Below are 10836 nucleotides of genomic sequence, written 5' to 3' on the forward strand. Positions count from 1 at the left end.
ATCAAACTTCTCACGGAGTTTCGCGACGTATTCGCCTGGTCATACGAAGACATGCGAGGGCTGGACCCTCAATTATATCAGCATCAAATCCACTTAGGCAAGGACGCGAAACCAGTGGCGCAAAGACGATACCGAATGAACCCCAACTACGCCGCCAAAGTGAAGGAGGAAATCGACAAACTCCTAAGAGTGGGCTTCATCCGGCCGGTAAAGAAAGCGACGTGGCTGAGCCCCATCGTCGTCGTCCCAAAGAAGAACGGTAAAATCCGTGTGTGTGTAGATTACAGGAAACTAAATGCCGCCACAATTACGGATGCATTCCCTCTTCCGTTCACGGATGGAGTACTGGATGCCGTCGCCGGCCATGAAGTTTATAGCTTTTTAGACGGGTTCAGCGGGTACAATCAAATCCGGATGCACCCGGACGACCAGGAAAAGACAGCGTTCGTCACCGAATGGGGGGTGTTTGTGGCCGAAGTCATGATGTTCGGCCTAAAAACGGCACCAGCAACGTTCCAGCGAATCATCATGGAGATCTTCGGCGAATACATTCCTGCCTTCATGCAAGTTTTCCTGGATGATTTTGCAGTTTATAGCCGGGGAAAAGACCATTTGCAGCACCTACGGTTATGCCTTGAAAAGTGTAGGTTATACCGGCTAAGCTTAAACCCAGCAAAATGCATCTTTGGGGTTTCAAGTGGAATATTGCTGGGACACATTGTAAGTAAGGAGGGCATTGCGGTCGACCCGGACAAAGTAAACGCCATACTAGGGGCACCGGCGCCGAAAACGGCCAAAACACTAAGCCGATTCTTAGGACAGATCCGGTGGCACAGCCGGATGCTCCGTCACTTGGCTGACTTGGCTACACCATTACACACCGCGGTACATCGGACACCGTTCCAATGGACGGATACGGAGGATAAGGCATACAATGCCCTGAAGGTACTTTTATCGCAAGCACCCGTCGTGCAGCCTCCGGATTGGAGCAAGGAATTTCATGTGTTCGTGGACGCTTCCGACATCGCTATTGGCAGCGCCTTAATGCAACTTACGGAGCCTAAATGGTACCGGCCGGTATATTACGCCAGCCGGAAGCTGTCCCAAGTGGAGAAGAACTATTCAACGACGGAACGGGAGGCCCTGGGCATGATCTACAGTGTAACAAAGTTTCGTCACTACCAATTGGGAAGGAATTTCTCCTTCCATGTGGATCACTCGGCGCTCCTCTACTTAGTTTCCAAGGCGTCCCTGACCGGTAAGTTGGCCCGTTGGACCTTACTGTTGCAGGAGTTCGAATTCGAGATTTTCCACCGGCCCGGTATCCAGCATGCCGTAGCAGACTACCTGAGCCGGTTAGAGTCCGGAGAACCAGGCGACGGAGTAGCGGATGAATTCCCGGACGCGGAGTTATTCCGTATCACCCCGGAAACGGCAGCGGACGACACGGTGGCATTAGAAGATAAATGGCTGACAAACATGCACCAGTTCCTAAGCACGGGCCTGCCACCGGAGGAAATGAACCGGGACGAGAGGAAACGACTGGCGGTGCAGAGCCGCAATTTCTGTCTGTTACGGGACACTCTCTACCACAAAGGAGCAGATGGAATATGGAGACGGGCAGTCCGTAGTGACGAGAAAGAAGTAATCTTACGGGAAGCACACTGTGGGGTTGCCGGAGGACACTATGCCGGGGAAGCGACGGCGAGGAAAGTATGGCAGAGCGGCTTGTGGTGGCCCACGACGTTAAAAGACGCCGTCAAGTATGCTAAGGAATGTGACCTATGCCAACGAATGGGCCAGCCTACGGAGCAAGCACGGATGCCACACCAACCGGTACTTCCACTAGAGCCATTCCAGAAGTGGGGGTTGGATTTTGTCGGACCGTTCAAGCCACCGGCAATAAGAACGGGTAATCGTTATGTCATCGTGGCAACGGATTATTGCACGAAATGGGTGGAAGCTAAGGCTCTGAGAGACAACACCGCGTCATCCACAGCAAAATTCCTGTACGAAAACATTTGGTGCCGGTATGGATGTCCGATTGAATTAATCAGCGACCAAGGAGGCCACTTCCTCGGCCAGGTAGTGGAAAGCTTAACAACGTTCTATGCCGTGGTCCATAAAAGAAGCACACCGTATTACCCACAGGCGAACGGGTTAGCAGAGTCCACCAACAAAACGCTGCAGAACATTCTCCGCAAAATTGTCAATGAAAACCGGACGGACTGGGACACAAAGCTCCATAGTGCGCTATGGGCGTACCGAACGGCATACAAAACAAGTATCCGGACAACGCCGTTCCGGCTGGCATTCGGCTTAGAAGCGGTCATGCCGGTCGAGTTTCAGGTACCAAGCTTACGGATCCAACTACGGGAACGGCTGAATGAAAAGAAGTCGGAGGAAATACGGCTAGCAGCACTATGCGAACTGGAGGAGCAACGGCTGGCCAACATCCTCCACATGGAACTGGAGCAACGACGACGGAAAGCGTTCGTTGACCGTCACCGGAAAGGTAACGAAAAGATGTTCGAAATCGGAAAGCCGGTGCTAGTATTCCAAACGAGGATGGGCAAGATGCCGGGTAAACTCCGGTTCAGATGGACAGGCCCGTATTGGCTGACAAGGGAATACAACGGGTCCTATCAGATAGGGACACTTGCCGGTGAAGTACTAGGCAAGTGGGTGAACGGATTTCGACTAAAGCCCTATAAAGGACAGATGCCAAAGAACCCGTTTATGCAGCAAACCGGCACTATACCGGGAACCGGTCCGGGATCGGTACGGATCGATCCGGAAGAAAAAGACGACGGGGAACCCGTAGCAGAGACGGAAGAAGACACGGCAACCCGTAAGGAAAACGGTCAGGGTCCGAAGGGACCTACAGATGTGTAAGGTCACACACCGTCATTAAAGGAAAAAAAAAAAAAAAAAAAAAAAAAAAAAAAAACATTAAAAATCGAGGTATGAACGGGTGTGAAAGCAAGGCGCGAAAAGGTACGTAGTGGGCATTTAAGAGACGCCACGCTACTTAATACTAAATTGGTACACGACGTGTGCATGCTCGAAAAAGGCGCCAAAACGCACAAAGAAGAAGCAGAACGCATGGAGACCTTTTCATTTCGCGAGCCAAGAAGCACAGAAGCACCAAGACAGTGGAAGCTGAGCAAACGCGAACCTGCACGCAGAGAACCCCCGCGCTCAGAACGCTCTCTCTCTCGCTCTCACTCGCATCACCACTCTACCTCGCCATCTTCCCTCGACCTTGAAGCAGACATGGAACCACAAACGCTGTCGGAAGCGGCCAGGAAATGGTTCAGGCAAAACAGACTGGAGGGGTTCTTGGCCATCATGGAGGCACCGCCGCACAGAGAAGCCGACCGGGTCATCAAGGAGCTCGCCACAGAGGTCATCACCGAGGAAGCGATCCGCGCGCTAACAGGCCTTCCGGAGGGAGGAATCTTTCAGATCGATAACCCAAACTCGGAGCAACTCACCCGATATTTCGGTGAGTACTCTGTTGCCGGCAAAGGCTATCGGACGCAGGGCGGCGAAGATCCGCTATTCAGGGAGATAGCTCGAGTGCTCCATGAGTACGGTCACGTGTACCCCCGACCCCCTGTCATGCCAAAAAATCGGGCAGGGATGATCATAGCCACCTATGAAGGGATTAAGGTGGACTGGCCGGTGTTGATTGCAGACGGGTTGTGCATGGCAATCGACATGATACGAGGGAAGGACGGCAAGGAGGGCCGGAAGCTGTGGCACGCCGTAGCTCAATGGATAACATTGCTCGTGCCGCCGGTCGAGACCGTCCAGCCAAAGAAGCGGCCAAGAGTATCGGAAGGAAGCACCTCGAAGCCGGCGTCCAAACGACAGCAGCTGCTGGCGTCAAAGGCGACGAGAGGGAAGAAACGGGTCCAAGAACCGGAGGAGGTGTCACCAGTCCCACCCGTCAAGATAACCATACGGAGACCGGGACAGAAGGAACCGGAACCCTTGACGGCACAGAAACATGCCGTGACACAGGAAGAGGAAACGGAGGAGCCAGAAGAGCACCTCCAACGACGGTCAAGAAGTAGGACCGCCGAGACAGGAGGGGAGCGGTCGTACCCGCGAGAGGCAGAAACGCCCCCAACTCAACCTGAGCAAACCACAAGGGAAGAACCGGAACCGGTGCGTAGGGAACCGGTCTTGTCGACTTCTATAGAAGAAGTCAGTCCAACGGCTCCGGAGACGGCGAGAACCGGAACTCAACAGCCGGCGAGCCCAGCCAGAGCACACGGCGGCCAAGGAGTAGAACCAGAACGGCATATGCAGGCAATCAGGCCAGACAATTCCACAGTGAATGAGCCGACCCGACCAGTACAGCAACAAGGCACCAGTAGCATGTGGCTACGGTGGGTAGGCGAGCAAATCGCCGGAGCGGTCGAGTATATAGAGGCGGAAGAGAGAGCGCACCAGGAACGGTTGCTCGTCACAACCGTAGATCTAGAGACGGCCCGGTCCAGAATCCGGAGCCTTGAACAAGACTTGGACAGGGTCACAAGGGAAACACAAGTCCAAGCACCGGTGACTCCGGGCAATGTACAGAATAAAGTGTCAAATCAACCTGTACATAGCAATCAGACCCCGGCAACGGAAACCGTTCCGGAGAGAAATGCGGCACAAGCCCAAGAGCTTGCGGATTTAAAGGATGAGCTAGCTGCCCAAGAAGCGCTGAGGAGCCGCGAAAGAGAATTGAAGACGGCAGCGGAGGCAGAACTCAAAAAGACTGCTGAGAATCTACGCCGCGCCGAGGAGAGCTTACGGAAAGGCCACCAAGCATACGACCGGCTCAAGGAGGAAAAGGAGAAAATGCTGCAAGAGAAGGACAAGCTCCGGAGGAACGCCGAAACAGAAGTAGAGCGCCTGAAAGAGGAACTACGGCAGGTAAAGGACCGGGAGGACCGGAACCATCGCCAAATCAACGGCAAGCTCAAACAAAAAACGGAGGAATTTGAGCAATTGCACCGGGAGTATAAACGGTTGCAAACGGAGCACAAGGAACGGACGGATGAGCTCCGGCAAGCCGTTGATCGGACCGCAACCGCATTCGCCAAGGAACAAGCGGAAAACAGAAGACGGTTGGAAGAGGAGGAGAAGGTTCGGACAGAGCTCCTCAGGCAACAGCAGGCGGAAAAAGAAAGAGCGGCGGAGGTACTGCAGAGGCTGCAAACGACATATCAAGGGCAGCTGACGCGCTACAGAGAGCAGGCGGAGGATACGGCAAATCTCATCAAGCAGTTGAAGGAGGAGCGACAAGTGGTGGAAAGCAGAGCTCAAATGGGAGCAAGTCGCATCCAAGATATAATGCGGGCCTGGTTGAACCAGACCAAGAGCTTGATTGACAACGGTTCCGTCAAATGGTGGACCAAGTGGGCCACGAACGCGGCGGAACTCCAATTGCTCCGGGCTGACGTAGCGAACCGGCGGAAGGAGGGAGATGATTGCTATATGCTGAATTCTGAAGACTTCACCGGCATAAGAGATGAGCTGGCCGAAGACTTTCAAGCCTTGGCGGAGGACCAACTAGAGCAAGTCCGGCAACTTGTAGCTCAGCTGGATGACGACAGGCTGGAGGCGCAGATCCAGTTTGAAAGCTACGAGAGGTCCCGGATCCGGGGAGAGAAAGAACGAGAACCAGTTACGGTTAACCTCAGTGATGAGGAACCGTTACTGGAAGGAGACCGTACCGGAAGCAGTCAAACGGAGATGCCGGAGCCAGAAAAACAAACGGAGCAGCAGCAGCAAGCAGAGCAGCCGGAGCAGCCTCAGTCCCAACCGCAACCACAGCAGCAGCAGCAAGCACAGCCGCAACAACCACAACCGGAAGAACAAGTGGAAATTCTTGAACAAAGTAATTTGAACAATTTGGGTGAACAATGAAGGGGCCGAGAAGGGTTTGACGTACAAGGTACTGTCCCACGGGCGTGCCATGTGTTACCGGCCGGCAAGGAGTCCAAAATACGGAGTGAAGGGATTAATTAGATATGGTTGTAAATGAGCATAGTGTGGACGGACGGACTGGAAACGGTATGCCGTTCTAGTTCCGGACGGATCCCGAATAGGTGCGAGAGGCACCGTTTTGTACTACGGGCCGGAAACCTATTTAAAGGCCCGGACCCCATTGTAATGACAGCGGATAATTAATAGAGATTATGATGTTTATACTTCTGTCTTGATTTCCGTTCTGTAATCACTGTTATATCTTACGCGTGTAATTAACCAAAGCAATCTAATCGTGTAACCTACGTAAGTCGGTGTAATCGTTGAATCTTAATCCTATGCCGTAATCACCCTTTGGTGAAGTGTCTCCGTGACACCTTGTGTTAGGCCTTGTCCGGCATAACCTATAACATCCGAATCGGTATCCTCCGATTCGATTTTCGGCTTCAGGCCTCTCACCACATCAGACCATGTCCGAATCTTGGCCTTCTCCGTGCTTCCCTTGGCTTCTTCAGCCGGTTCACCGAAGTCGAATTCTTCATTCGACTCCGCATCATGGCCATTACGATCGTGATGACCTCCGCATAGCATGCACTTCTCTTCCTGAGTGTACACTTCTTCTTCACAGCCGCTCACTCCGACCTGTTCGGATGTGCCGACTTCCTTCGTCGACTCGGCTTCATTTTTCTTCTTGTCTCCACCTCTACCGGTTCTTCTCTTACCTACGGGTTCAACCGTTTTTTTGCCTTTGCCCGTTTCGGTAGTGTCTTTGCCCTTGCATCTCCCCCTCAAGTGCGGCACGTCGAGATGCTGAACACCAAGCATTTCGGTAAAGTGTTGCAACTTGTCCGACGCGAGCGGCTTGGTGAAGATGTCAGCAACTTACCGATCCGTGTGAACATACCGTAGTTCAACTTCACCGCTCAGGACCCGCTCACGCACGAAGTGATAATGCACTTCTATGTGCTTTGTGCGAGCATGGAACACAGGGTTCTTGGCGAGCTGCATGCTGCTGAGGTTATCGCAGTAGATCAGGATCGGGTTCGGTACCTTGATCTACAGGTCTTGCAGTAGTCGCCGAAGCCAAATGGCTTCGCAAGTGGCAACGATCGCGCCCCGGTATTCAGCCTCAGTGCTGGATAGAACCATTGTTGGCTGCTTTTTGCTGCTCCACGCAACAGCCGCGCTCCCAAGAGAAAACATAAAGCCGGAAGTTGAGCGACGATCCGTTGCATCGCCAGCCTAGTCGGCATCCGTGTAGCCAACAAGCTCTTTGGTTATACCTTGTCGGTATAAGAGCCCCCGGTCCTTAGTGCCGCTTACATACCTAAATATTCATTGCGTGCATAGAAGGTGCTCCACGGTCGGCTTCTGCATGTATTGGCTTACCACTCTGACCGGATAGCTAATGTCGGGTAGGGTGATGGTCAAGTAGATCAGGCTTCCGACTATTTCTCGAAACCTTTTCTCATCGCAGGCTGGTCCGGAGTAGGGACAGATCTTCTGATTCCAGTCCAGGGGTGTGGAGACAGGTCGGCATTCTGTCATGCCAAACTTGTACAGTATATTCAACATATAATGGCGTTGAGAAAGCAATATGCCGTCGGGGGTGCGGATCACCTTGATCCCCAAAAAATAATGAAGGTCCCCCAAGTCCTTCATGTTGGGATTTCGGTCCCTTTCGGATGGGATGGTCGGATATCGGAGATGAATGCCGACAAGCCCGGTTTCGGTTTCGGATCCGGATGACGAAGACCCCGGTTTCGGTGCCGGATGACAAATGTACCCGGAGAGCGATCCGGATGCAGGGACATATCCGTGAATATGTTCGCTATGGGCCCCTGAGGCTATAGTTGTAAATAGCCCAAAGTCATATAAGTATAAATATGACTTAGGGCAAACAGTTTTTTAGTTGCTTCTCATTTTTCTGTTTTTCCACTCAAGAGGAGTGAAGTGTAAGCAACCGTGAGAGAGAGAGAGAGAGATAGAGCGCGAGAGAGGAAGAGGACGACGCCTCTGTGTATTTCCGCCGCCTGTGGCGAGGACAGCGAGCTCAAGGTCGTCGCCTTGGAGCTCGTCATTGTATACTTCTTTTGTATAGTGTTGTTTGGAGTCTTGTACTCCCGTGGTTTTTCCCATCTAGGGTTTTCCACGTTAATCCCTGTGTACTCGCGTTTTGTTTCTCTCTTTGGTTCCTATTTTCTGCTGCATTGATCCGCGATTACTCGCTTGGGGTCAAGTGAAGAAGGTGAATAGAAGGGTCTATTCCTTACAAACTGGTATCAGAGCGACTGTTGCAGAAAATGGAAGGCGGCGGCAGCGGGCAGCCGGGGATGATGGTGCTGAATGCGCAGAATTACGCCGACTGGAAGATCAAGATGGAGGATCTTCTGATTGTTCGGGACCTGTACGAACCGATTGACAGGTCGGAAATACCGAAGGGGGTACTTGAGTCGGAGTGGAAGCTCCTGAACCGAAAAGCCGTAGCGACGATCCGACAATATGTCGATGTAAGCGTCCTACAACATGTGGCGAACGACACCAATGCATATGAGATGTGGAAGAAGCTGTCGGGCCTCTACGAGAGGAAGAATGCGTTGAACCGGACCTCCCTGATGAGGAAGATAGTGAATCTCAAGTACCGGGACGGCGAGAGTATGGTGGAACACGTAAGCACGTTCATGGGATTCGTGAATCAGCTTGCGGCGATCAAGTTCCCGTTGGAGGATGCAATGCAAGCCATCATCCTGATGTGTACATTGCCGGAAAGCTGGGAGAACTTGGTGGTGACTCTCAGCACCTCCTGCACAGAAGATAACTTGTCCTTGCAAACGGTAAAGACAAGTATTTTGAACGAAGAAGCGCGTCGGAGAGATAAAGAACCGGCCTCCGACCCGAAGGCGCTGCTTACCGAATCGGATCGGGGAAGACAATGGAACCGGAGTCCGCAAAGACGGGAGAAGTCGGGGACCCGGTCGCAGTCAAGAGGAAGGCCCACATGCTTCCACTGTGGGAAGCCGGGGCACTTCCGAAAGAATTGTCGGCATTACCGAAAAGACAACGGAGCCGACGACACCGATTCGAAGAAGTCACCGGAGAGAAACGGTGCATACCGGGGAGCCACGGACCGGAGAGGTTCGGATCGGCGAGGGCAGGACCGGAAAGGAACGACGGCACTCGCGGCAAGTGAAGAGGAGATCATGCTCATCACCGAAGAAGGTGAACTAAACATTGCCGGCGATGAGACGACCTGGGTGGTCGATTCCGGAGCATCGTTCCACCTGACCCCGGAGAGAAGATACTTCTCATCCTACACAGTCGGCGAGCATGGCTGTGTTCGGATGGGAAACGAAGGTACGTGCCGGATTGCCGGCATAGGAGACGTGTGGTTGACAACCCCGACCGGATGCAAAATGCTGCTGAAGGATGTCCGACACGTTCCGGAGGTTCGATTGAACCTGATTTCGGCCGGAAGGCTAGACGATGAAGGCTACACAGGTAGCATCCGGAACGGCGTAATGAAGTTCAGCAAGGGGAGCCTGATAGTGGCTCGGGCCCGGAAGATCAACACACTGTACCTGATGAATGCCCGGTTATGTCCGGAAGAGTTGAATGTGGCAGCCGACACTGCCGGTGAGCTGTGGCACAAAAGACTGTGCCACATGAGTGTGAAGGGGATGAAGAGGCTTGCAGAAGACAACCTTATCCCAGTGAAGCATGTGCACCTGGAGAAGTGCACCGATTGCCTGGCCGGTAAACAGAACCGAACCTCCTTCCACTCAAGGCCACCGACGAGACGTAGCGCACCATTGGAGTTGGTGCACACTGATGTGTGTCAGGTAGAAACGAAGTCACATGGCGGATCCCAGTACTTCGTAACATTCATCGATGATCATAGCCGAAAACTGTGGACGGCACCGTTGAAGACAAAGGACCAAGTGTTGTGCGTCTTCAAGGAACTCCACGCGAGAGTGGAAAGGGAATCCGGCAAGAAGCTGAAAGCGATACGAGCGGATAATGGAGGGGAATACCGGGGGCAGTTCCAAGAGTACTGTCGCTCGAAGGGAATCCGACTCGAGTTTACTGTGCCGAAGACGCCGGAACTGAACGGGCTGGCCGAGAGGATGAACCGGACCATAATGGAGAGGGTCCGGAGTATGCTGGCGCATGCGAAATTACCCAAGGGGTTTTGGGCTGAGGCAATGTCGACGGCGACATACGTGATAAACCGATCACCCTCAGTACCTTTGGGCGGAGACACGCCGCAGAGAGTGTGGACCGATAGGGAAGTATCCTACCGGCATCTGAAGGTGTTCGGGTGTCTCGCATACGTGCACGTGGCGAAGGACCGGAGAGGAAAGCTAGATCCAAAGACCCGGCCATGCATATTCCTCGGATACGGCGACGACGAGTTCGGCTACCGAGTATGGGACCCGGTCGACAAGAAGATATTCAGGAGTCGAGATATCGTCTTTATGGAGGACAAGACACTCGCCGACTGGGAGTCGGAGAAGAAGATGAAGAGCTCCAAGTCGACCGGTGAGAATAAACTCTACGAGGAGCAGTCCCGACCGGCAAGGGACCGGTTAGCACTCGAGGATCCGGCCGAAAAAGGTGAAGAAACCGAACCGGCCGAAGAAGACGAAAATGATACCGGAACCGGCCCCGATCCCGAAATGGATTCGGATGAAGAAGAATCGGAAGAACCGGTTACCGAAGCTCCGGAACGGAGATATCCTCTAAGAGAGAGAAGGGCCCCCCGGAGATTCCCGGAATCAGAGCACGTGCTGCTAACCGACGAGGGGGAGCCGGAGAGCTTTGAAGAAGCAAAGCATGACACCCAGAGCC

The sequence above is a fragment of the Azolla caroliniana genome, unplaced genomic scaffold, assembly GCF_043228905.1.
Source record: "Azolla caroliniana isolate FFs.n. ecotype wild unplaced genomic scaffold, voAzoCaro1.0.p SCAF_17, whole genome shotgun sequence".
Taxonomy (NCBI): domain Eukaryota; kingdom Viridiplantae; phylum Streptophyta; class Polypodiopsida; order Salviniales; family Salviniaceae; genus Azolla; species Azolla caroliniana.